We start from the raw sequence: 11,563 nt of genomic DNA on the forward strand, positions 1-11,563 counted from the left end.
GCTGTTGTCCAGTCAATAGAATATCCTTTAGACTTTTTTTTTTTTCAGGAATATCACATTAATAATCTTATCCTTGCGCTGTGACAAAACCCTTACATTTTAATGACCAAATGCATCACAATTACTTGGCCATTCCATAGCTCAAGGAACCGTAAACTTGGATGCTTATAAGCCATGGTCTGCACTGCTGTACCAAGGTACATCATTTTTGTGCTGCATGTGAACTTAGAGTATACCTCTAAGTATATATACCTCTAAGCTACAGTATACCAAGTAAACATAGCAAACATACAGTAAACAAGACTTTATATCACTTAGAAGATAAAGCTGGGAGAAAAAAAAATAGACCTGATACTGAGGTCCACGGAGATATTTTGACCTCTGAAGGACTTCTGGAAGGAAAGAGAATGCAAATCTACTTTGTCATTAATTCCTAGGTTTTCTTTTGGTGTTGCCCTTCATTTATTCTCCTTCCCATTTTATTCCTTTCCTCTGCAGTCAGACTTTCCTTCATCGCTTTTTGTATTTCTTTAGTCTACAATGCTTTCCCCTTTCATGTCTTGTATAATTTTTCCATCCCTTACTTTCTTCCCATTATCTTCACCATACTTACTTCTCGTCTGGTACTATCTCACAGTACCTGTCCTTGACTCATCTAATGTGACGATTACACTCTGCAAGAAATGAAACTGATAGTAGTTTCATTTTCCTGTTCTGCTCCTCTTACCCTGTTTCGGTTAAGTTCTGATTCACCAAAATACTTAAGACACTAAAATACTTGTATTCACGACTATGCAGCCATTTAAAACTATTGAGATGTGTAAACATGTTTCCTAATGTAAAATCTTTATTACAAAATCTGCAGAGAGGGAGTTCTTGATAGCTAACCTTCTCCAACCTTTCTCAAGACATTTTTCATTTTCTTTTCAGCTCAGGGCTGGGCGTGGCCATGATATTAATGAATTAGGTGCAGCAACTCGTGCAGCAACTCAGTCTTCCACCTCTCGGGTGTATAAGAGGAACCACCAGGCTATGCCAACTGCAAGTTATGTGGTTGAACAGGAGGTTACTGATTCCCTAAGCCTCTCCAAAAACTCTATCCTGGTGTCAATAACTACAACTTAGATAACATTAATGGGAGTTTTATAGCATGGGAGCTCTGGAGAAAAAAAAACATAAAGCGTTGCCTTTAAAACTTATTTCTTGTGAGTCTCCATTATTCATTAGTTATGATTACTTGTATCATAGCAGGCATTGAGAGCGTCTTATAACTGAAGATTCAGAATAGTTTGACCTACAACAACTTTTTATTCATGGGAGTTTGTGAAGCATTTGTGTGTTTAAGTTTTCCACATTAAGCCTTAAGAAATTTCCATGTTTAATCTCAGATGGAAAGCATTTTGAAATACTGTAAGCAAAATTAATTAATCTTCTCCTCTCCTCTCCTCTCCTCTCCTCTCCTCTCCTCTCCTCTCCTCTCCTCTCCTCTCCTCTCCTCTCCTCTCCTCTCCTCTCCTCTCCTCTCCTCTCCTCTCCTCTCCTCTCCTCTCCTCTCCTCTCCTCTCCTCTCCTCTCCTCTCCTCTCCTCTCCTCTCCTCTCCTCTCCTCTCTCTCTCTCTTTCTCTTTCTTTCTCTTTCTCTTTCTCTTTCTCTTTCTCTTTCTCTTTCTCTTTCTCTTTCTCTTTCTCTTTCTCTTTCTCTTTCTCTTTCTCTTTCTCTTTCTCTTTCTCTTTCTCTTTCTCTTTCTCTTTCTCTTTCTCTTTCTCTTTCTCCTCCTTCTCCTTCTCCTTCTCCTTCTCCTTCTCCTTCTCCTTCTCCTTCTCCTTCTCCTTCTCCTTCTCCTTCTCCTTCTCTTTCTCTTCCTTACCAGGAGGAAAGAAAGCTATTTAACTCTCTAAATAAATTATTTTCCAAGGTTCTCATTGCTGTGGAAGAACCCAAGAACCCAAAATGGAGAACAATCTGTCTTGCTCTCAAAAATGTGGAGAACTTTGAAGAAATGGTAAACTTGCCCCGAAGCCAGACCAATTCTGGTCCCCCTTATCCCATAAGACATTGCCCTCCCTTTTCCAAAGAGTGGTAATTAGAAGTCTGTAAAGCAAGAGAATAAGTGAAAATGTTTCTACCCTAGCTATTAAAGAAAGCCACACTAAAATCAATGAATTACATGTAAAGTTTTAACATAGGTTTTTATCTATAAATTGCAGTAGAAAATGAAGAAAACATAATAACAAACAAATAAGCAATTGCTCATCCCAGAAATCCCTGTTGTCTGTATTTTAACCTCAACACTAACAGGACACAAAGCATCTCCTAAATGAGGAAACCTTGTTGAATTCGTAAGAGGAATCAAAGAAAATGTCAAACAAGCAGTGACCAGCCAGGATCAATATGCCCTCAAAGAAAGAAAAACAATGCACTCTTCAGATGTCATAAAGAAATGGAAAAAAAAAAAGAGTTCATATTCCTTTGTATTACCAATAAATTAGAAGCTGACCAAACACCACAAGCATGAATCAGGCTTGTTTACAATTAATAACAACAAAAGCTATTAGCCAAGGTGCAACTTAATAACAAATCTAGAGACTTCTCAGAGGTGTAAACTGTTAAAAAAGTGAGCAATATTCAGACTACAATGGTGAGTTACTGTACAACTTCTAGTTCCAGCAATAGACATAAGGGTTCTGTGGATGTTTCTGTTATTGTATTATCTTGATTCATTCCTACAGCACTGTACACTGAAAGGGACAAAGATCTTGTGAATGACCATAATACTTACTCAAAGTAAGGGATTAACTGGAGTTGTGCAGGGAACCTTCATTCTGGTATTTTTGAATATTTGACTTCACAGCCTGATGGTTTTAACTAAGATTTTTATGAGTAATTTTAACAGAAAAAAAAAGAACAAAAATAGACCTATTTTTTTATTCTTCCTTAGCAATTCAATCACATGATGTCAGTTTGACACTGGTCTTAGACAAGACTGAATTACAGACTTTTGCAACTTGTACTCACAGAGAAGTAAGTGATGTAGCATGTTTTCATCCACTATGCAGAGTGCCATGCTACTATTTGCTTCCATCAGAGGACAGGGGTGATTCAAAATTCACAGGTTTATTTCAGACCTGAAATAGAAATCTGGTAGATCAGTCTTAAGCTCCTCTGCCTGTTTCTTTTGAAATTGACCCTTTCTGCTTCAGTTTTTCCAACTTGACTCCCAAACCCATGGTCTCTCTTACCTCAATTTCTACCCCATACTTTCTTGCCTAGCTTATCCAAATTTCTACCATTTTCCTCCCAGGACAGCTCCACTCTCTTCCAAGATCCCTGACAAATGATTTAATAGCCTGTATCACTTGTTCTAGACCCAACAGCTCATCACTTCACAGACTCCACTTCTTCCTCAATTCTCTACCCAATTTTCTCAATCAGCCAGTCTGACTTCCATATTTAATCACAGTCTCTGGTTCTATTTTCTATATCTGCTGTCCCAGTCATATTTCTGCCTCTTCCCGTGCCTCACATTACCTTCCACCTCCCATATCTAGTTTTTGCCCTTTTCTATTTAAATTATGTCCTCACTTTTTGCTGCTTGGGCATCGATGGGGTAGAGTAACTGAAACAGGCGTTGTGGTTTTAGTCCTTTTACCTGGCCACAATCCAACCCACAAACAGCTCAGAGCTACAACAAAAGACCGTGCTCCATCCTTGGCTGTAGCATGCCTAATGTGGATGCCAGAAATGTGACAGTGGCTAATAAATGGGTGTGCTGAGACCACTGATTATCCCACTGACCAGTGTCAGTTCATTAACTCCTTATGCCTTAACTCCTTTACCAGCCTGTCCACATCCATCTGCGGTCCAGCACCGTGTAACCTCTTCGGAATATTTCTGAGGCAAGGACTGCTTTGGAGTTCTGTGTCTTTACAATGTACATGGTGGGACCTTGGTTAAGAGTGACAGCTAGATGGGATTATGATTATCATGATGATAATAAAAATTAGGATGCCTGCTGAAAGCATGAACATCCTATATTATTTGAAAGGGCCTTAGCTTGCCACATCTTTGTGGAGTTTCACAGGAATACTAAAAAGCACAAGCTCAGCACAGACATCATTTCTCTCCAAAATGTCAAGTTACTTTGGAGGTTCCTAAAGTTTCCTAAAATTTCTAAATGGAGAAAAACCGTCTTTTCTTTTTGCTTGACCTCATTCTTGGAAATAGATTTTTTTTTATTACTGCTATTTTCCAAATAAATCAAAATGTAATCAAATGAAATACACGCACACACACATTGCCAGACACATAGCCAAAAGGTTTTAGCCTTAATAGTTAATACTTAGTGGAGGTTTTTGCAACTGGCAGTGGGTTTTACCATAGGAAGTGTGGTCAACTATAATAACAGGTTGTGATCTTAAGTCCTAGTTATAAGATAGAATCACCCATACAAATAAAACTTTTATTTTCTAGAAAAAAAAAAAAAGATTTTGTTATTCATTGTTTTCCATATTATAGGTATAGATTTGTTGGCAGAAGAAGGTGCAGATTTGTTGGGAGAAGCTGAATGCATATACACAGCTGTGTGGACAATAATGACCATGAATTGCCTTTAAAAGTAAAAATTAATATATTAGCTGGAACCATGGTAAGCTATATACTTCTATAGTATTTGATGGTTTTACTTTATTTCTTCCTTTTTGTATTTGTAACCAGAAATATTCAGGTATAATGTGTGTGTACCAAACTTCCCTTCCTTAATTCCATTTTATTTATGGCTTCTTCAGAATCTTAGTTCCATTACTGTTAGTAAAAACTTAACTATACACTTTTGTTTCTGCTTTGCTGTTACATATTTTGAGCTTATTTTCTACCAATAGGGCATCTGTTGAGGCATAACTGAAAGGGCTGCTCAATGAGAAGGCTTTACACCCCAAAGATCCTTCTGCTTAGAAGTACAAGAGAAATACAGCAACTATAAAATGTATGTTTGAGGAAAGGCAACTCATGTTAGGCAGACTAGCCTTAGGCAGGTTTGACTGATAATTTGAAAGAGAGTCACACATTTTAACATTCTGCTGTCAACATATATGCTACTTTTGTGAGGCCAAGTATTTCGAGTTTCCAGATAATCTGTTTTGACAGTCACCAAAGAAGGAAAATTGAAGATAACTGAGGGAGGCAAACCTCCAGAGAGGGCAGTCTATGCATTTTTTTTTTTAATTTTTATTTTTTCCTGCTATAAAAAGGAGCGAATGAGTGTGGGGATAGTCACCTCAGGTTACCCCAAAAAGCTCTGTCTGCATGGTTAAAATTCAGCCAGGTTTGAAGGAATATTTTATCTTTGTAATACTGCACATACATGGTGTAGAACACAACACAGTGGCTTAAGGCAGGCAAGAGGAATCTTGAGCTGACCAAACCTTTGGTGAAGGACCTAGAGGGGAAGACATACGAGGAGCGGCTGAGGTTACTTGGCCTGTTCAGCCTGGAAAGAGGAGGCTGAGGGGGGACCTCATTGCGGTCTACAGCTTCCTCACTCACAAGGGGGAGTGGAGGGGCAGGTGCCTATCTACTCTCTTTAATGACCAATGATAGGACCTGAGGGAATGGTGTTAAGCTGTGACAAGGGAGGGTCAGGCTGGATATCAGGAAGAGGTTCTTCACTGAGAGGGTTGTTGTGCACTGGAACAGGCTACCCAGGGACGTAGTCACGGTACCAAGCCTGTCGGAATTTAAGTGTTTGGTCTATGCTCTTAGTCGTATGGTCTGATTTTCTGGGTAGACCTGTGTGGTGCCAGGAGTTGGACTTGATGATCCTTGTGGGTCCCTTCTAACTCGGGATATTCTATGATTCTATGAAACCTAATTACACAAATTGGAGAATGGTCAAGACATTAGATTTAAAAACCCATTCCAGCAACAAGAAAGAAGATACCTCAAGATCTGGGGTCACAAACTTGTTAGGCCTCCAGTTCTATAGGCCATTCAAAATATCAGATAAAATGAAGACTAAACCAACAAATTCCATTTATAGTGTTCAAATATACAAAGCAACTGCTTGCAATATGTTTGTACAGGTAGTATTTATGCTAAAAAGACAGTGTTTCTATTTCCTTTCTCTGTCAGGACCCATATTCATTGTTGTTGCCTAGGAAACGGTACATAAAAGCCATGAAAGAGGAATATTTCACCGAGCATCCTACATTGTTTTAGATGCCTTTTGCAGATAGGTGAATAAAGAATTGCAACTCTATTTCATTTAAAAATGTAAACCCCAGTAATTTGAGCAGTACAGTCTAGTGGTTAACCATCAGGTGACTGACTTTCTGTGTATTACTCAGTCTGACCTGACTTACCATGACCATCAGCAAGTCACTTAGTGCTATTCTCATGCTAACATGAACAAACTTTCTCATGCCTACCCTATAAAAGGATCTGTGACAGAGGTGATACTATGTTCTTTCTTCAAAGTGCAAGAACATATGCTTCCTTTGCAATGTGTTAAACAAGACATCTAAAATATGTGAATGACTAAAATAATCTACTTAATGATTGCCTCAGTTATAATATCTCATGTGCAATCTTCCAGATATGAATATCTCACTGGAACTCCAAAATGTTATATTGAATGAACACACTGGGGGAGACATTTGGTATAGAAGATGAGTGAAAGATGCTGTTTTATAATTTAGGATTTTTTTTTTACTTGTAAAAACAAAATAAGTTTAAAGTATGACAAAATTAACAAAGCAACTCTGAATGAAACACCTCATATTCACCACTGTTTAGGAGATGCATGCTTTCTATAAACCACCTTGTTCGTCAAGTCACAATTCTCAAGTAAACATGGGTTAAAAAATCTGGCTGCAACAAATTTACAGCTCCTGCATTTGTGTCATAGATAATCAGGTCTGATTTTCTCTGTTCCAAAAGTATGTCAAGACACAACAACCATGAACAACCATGAACAACCATGAACAACCATGAACAGAAACATTTTTTTGTCTTTTTTTTCCCCCCCCTCTGATGATACACAAAATAACACCCCATGGCAAGAGTTCTATTCTTTTGTAATAAGAAAACAAACGACAACAGAAGAGGCAGCTCCAGAAGAACTGGAGAGTACTAGGAGGATAAATCATCCCATGCATTTCAATATAGTTTTAATTCTACAGTACAGCATGGGACCCATCCCCACCCTTTGATGATACAGATGATACAAGAGGAGTGCAGCAGAAGTGGCTCACCCAACCAACCAGAGGTAACTGCACTGTAGCAACCAATGTAAAGGAGCTCTCTTGCTTCATTATCTTTCACGTCAAGGAGAAAGAATACCTGCTAACAGCTGCATTTATTTGTAGATCTCCCTGGAAGGGAATAAGGATCTGAGCAACTGACACATCTTGTACTCCAAGTACTAAAGATATTGAGCTGAGACACAAACACATCTGGTCCAGTGAACTCTGTCCATATTTAGTGCTTCTAAAAATATAATTTGTCCATATTGACATATGCTGACTCCTTTGGGCTTCCAAAGAGCAAAATACAGCTCCTATCTCTTCCTACACGTTTAGGTTCTTTCTGAACTAGATTATCTCCTGTGACTGCTTTAGAGTTATCAGAGCAGCTCTACTTCTGATAAGACATGCAAGAATACTGCTGCAGGCAAAATCTGGGCAGCCACGAGGATTTTTATTGTGAGACTTTAAGACTGTACTTTAAATGGGTCAGATAGCTAAACAAGGGAACACCTTTCCTGCACCGCCATTCCCACCTCTCACAAATTTGTACCAATGGTGAAAAAGTGACATGTTGGTATGCCCTGAGGGGCAAAAAAGAAAGAAAAACTCTTGATGACAGACAGGGAGTGGCCCCCATTTATCAGGGTTATCCAGAGAATGATGTAACATAATCTAAGACAGCGAGATGAAAGACTGAAACTAGAAGTAAATCAAACACATATGAGGAGATTAAAGACACATGGAGAGATCTAATCTAATAGAAAGGGAGGGGACAAGGCTGTTCTTTTACTAATTCAGTATTATGACTGAGTTAGCCCTTAGGCTGAAACACCATAGGCCAGTTTATGTTCCTGTTAACAACTGGATGTGACAGAAAGGATAAAGTAATATTAAGACCAGAAATTGTGTATGTTCAGAGATACTGCAGATCTCCGTGCAGGTAATGTACAGATGAAAAGTATAACATTTGTTAAAAGTAGGTTGACTTACTATGCTACAGACAGCCACTAATACCTGTTCTAGAAAACACGATGTAATAAAATGGTACTTTAGGCTGGGGAAGTGAAAAGAACGGTCTTCTATTAAGTAAAGCATTAAAGTGTGAAAGCATTTCGCAAAGAAAGTCAGGAGTCTGGATGCCTGTTCCTCCGTGCTGCAGTGACGGGCACTTTAATAATGAGATTTTATCAGCTGGGGAGGAAAAAAAAAAAGGCAAACGTGTTCCAAGGGAGATTGTCACTTCCCGTACAAAAGGGTTTGGATGATTTTTTGTACTTTGAATGCGACCACAGTAGATCAAATGCAGTATTTGCATATGCACAAATAAGGTGCAAAAGAAACACACACACAAACAAACCACCAAACAGACGTGGTGTGAAAGTCATTTCAAAGATTCTAGGTAAGTCCAAAAAAGCTTGAGTTTAAAGGACCACTGGGAAAACCCAGCTCCCTTCTCCACACACCACAAGAGGCTTCCTGCCCCGCGCCACCTCAGCAGCACCCGTCCTGCCAACCGATGCCCGACAGGGGCACCCCGGGACTTGGGGTGGCCGTGTGAGGGGCAGCTGGAGCTCCATGGCCGGTGAAAGCCGCACGCTGCCCTCCCAGCGGCCCTCAGGCCAGCCTAGCCTAGCCTGGCTTTGCCTGGCCTGGCTTTGCCTGGCCCGGCTCTGAGGCGCCCCCTCGCCGCCGCTCCCCTCCCTTCCCCTCCCCGCCCCCAGCAGCCACAGGACTCCGCTGAAACCCGACACCGGGGCCTCCCTGCCCCTCCGGCAGCCTGCGGCCGCGCGGGGCGACACGCAAAGCCAGGAGCGGATCTCCGCATGCAGGCGGCTCCGGCTCCGCGCTGCGGCAGAGCCGGGCCGGGCCGGGCCGTATTGTGTCTGCCGGCAGCAGCCGCGCGGGGCCACCTTCGCGCGGAGCTCCGCTCCGAAGGCTCGGAGGAATCCAGTCCGAAGAGTGCCGCTCGCCCTGATGCAAGCGGCAGCCTCCGCAGCTGCAGTCTCCTTGCAGAGCCACAACCGGCTCAGACCGGCTCGAACCGGCCCGGGCCGGCTGTGCTGGCTGCGGGCAGCGCCCCCGCCTTCCTCTCCCCCGCCTCCGCCTCCTCCTTCCCGGGCCTCCCTCCCACAGCACCGTGGCCCTTTGTCCCTCCACCGCCTGGGTGGGCCCTGGCCGAGCCCCGCGCTGCCCTCACAATTGACATCTCGCCTGGCTGCCCTGGCGCTTGACCCACATTTTCCTCTCTGCCACAATGAGGAAAATACCGTGTGCTTTACGTGTTTTTTCCACTTCTGGAAGAAATGAACGTGTCACAAACCATGCCCTTTTTGGCCAAAGCCACCCCCCCCCCATCCACAGAAGGTGTGCTGCACATGGGCTCCTTGGTGCCCCATCCCTCAGAGACACTCCTGTCCTCTCCTGCCTGTCCTGTACACTGTCCCCCCTCCTGTCACAGCCCCAAAATGAGGAACACAGCTCGGTTACCTGCCAAGGTCATGGCAGACAAAGGCCCCTCTGCGCTCCTCTCCTCACAGCCGCAGGCTGTGATCACCTCATGGCAGTACAGGAGGCAAGGAAACCTGGGTGGTACCCTGTCCCTTCTGCCCCACCTTTCACAGTCACTAGGAGGATAAACACACCCCAAATTTTGTCATTCCGTAACCAAAGAACACTTTTTTTTTTTTCCTTTGCTGATCCACCCACCCTATTCTTACAGATCAAAGGAAACCTGATCTGGCCACGTTTTGGAGAAGAACTGAGGTAGTGTGACCCTACAAACTGCAGGGGGACATTTCCTACTTCCTCAACAGTGAGGGACATGTATATGGTTGCCACTCTCTTTCCCTGGCATTAGTTTGATAATTAACCTGAGTAGATCTGTCAGTTGGCTTGCTGCTGAAGGAATCCCTCCCCTACACCTGCATTAGCTCTGGCACTGGTCAAAGGAAAAGTGCTACCAGATCCATGAGTTGAGCTGGCACAACAAAGAGTCAAGCAAAGGCTGGACTCTCTAAACTAGGTCTGTTACATGTAGCCACAAGGGAGGTGTGGGGAAAGGAGTGATGCAACTCCCTTTTTGTGGCAGCAAGATGTTTATTTGTCTCACTGATCCTGTTAAACTGTTTCTGAACAAGGCAGATACCCAAGCCACTCCCCCTGACCTTAATGAGGAGAGGCAAACACATGTGGTGATGTGTACATCCACCTGAATCTCTGTAAGTCAGTCATTCACCTGTAGGCCTCATCTCCACAGGCTTCAGGTGGTAAAACGGCTCTGTGCTGCTTCCATTGTCCTGAAGGGTATAAGTGCTAGGTTTTGTAAAGACTTCTGCCTTGTGGGCATGCCATTCACATCCACATCTGGAGATAAAAATATGTGTACTACAACTACTGATTTTGAGGATGGCACAGACAGCAGGCACAAGTAATCTGTTTGGTATGCTGTGACAAATTGGCTTTTTGACGCAGTTCCCCACAACATTCTCCTCAAGAAACTGGCTGCTCGGGGCTTGGACTGGCGTACGCTTCGCTGGGTTAGAAACTGGCTGGATGGCCGGGCCCAGAGAGTTGTGGTGAATGGAGTCAAATCTGGTTGGAGGCTGGTCACTAGTGGTGTCCCCCAGGGCTCGGTACTGGGGCCGGTCCTCTTTAATATCTTTATCGATGATCTGGATGAGGGCGTCCAGTGCACCCTCAGTAAGTTTGCAGATGACACCAAGCTAAGTGCGTGGGTCGATCTGCTCGAGGGCAGGAAGGCTCTGCAGGAGGATCTGGATAGGCTGGAGCGATGGGCTGAGGTCAACTGTATGAAGTTCAACAAGGCCAAGTGCCGGGTCCTGCACCTGGGGCGCAACAACCCCAAGCAGAGCTACAGGCTGGGAGATGAGTGGCTGGAAAGCTGCCTGGCCGAGAAGGACCTGGGAGTATTGGTTGATAGTCGGCTGAATATGAGCCAGCAGTGTGCCCAGGTGGCCAGGAAGGCCAACAGCATCCTGGCTTGCATAAGAAGCAGTGTGGCCAGCAGGTCTAGGGAAGTGATTGTGCCCCTGTACTCGGCTCTGGTGAGGCCGCACCTCGAGTACTGTGTTCAGTTTTGGGCCCCTCGCTACAGGAAGGACATGGACGTGCTCGAGCGAGTCCAGAGAAGGGCGACCAAGCTGGTGAGGGGTCTGGAGAACAAGTCTTACGAGGAGCGGCTGAGGGAGCTGGGCTTGTTCAGCCTGGAGGAGAGGAGGCTCAGGGGCGACCTTATCGCTCTCTACAGTTACCTTAAAGGAGGCTGTAAAGAGGTGGGGGTTGGTCTGTTCTCCTACGTGCCT

At 43.5% G+C, this 11,563-nt stretch overlaps 1 long non-coding RNA gene across 8 annotated transcripts in view; it reads right to left on the reverse strand.

Moving 5' to 3' along the window:
- Positions 1–10,527, reverse strand: part of LOC310902758 — a 36,988-nt gene extending 26,461 nt beyond the window's left edge. For 4 of the 8 annotated variants that reach the window (XR_014586965.1, XR_014586966.1, XR_014586967.1 and 1 more), the window contains exon 1: positions 9,729–10,527. This is a non-coding gene — a long non-coding RNA (uncharacterized lncRNA). Of the gene's footprint in view, positions 1–3,015 lie in introns of all 8 variants that reach the window. The other 4 variants (XR_014586969.1, XR_014586970.1, XR_014586971.1 and 1 more) reach the window with 4 other exon arrangements.
- Between the last annotated feature and the right edge of the window lie 1,036 nt (positions 10,528–11,563).

Source organism: Anser anser, assembly GCF_964211835.1.
Source record: "Anser anser genome assembly, chromosome: 1".
Lineage (NCBI taxonomy): Eukaryota > Metazoa > Chordata > Aves > Anseriformes > Anatidae > Anser > Anser anser.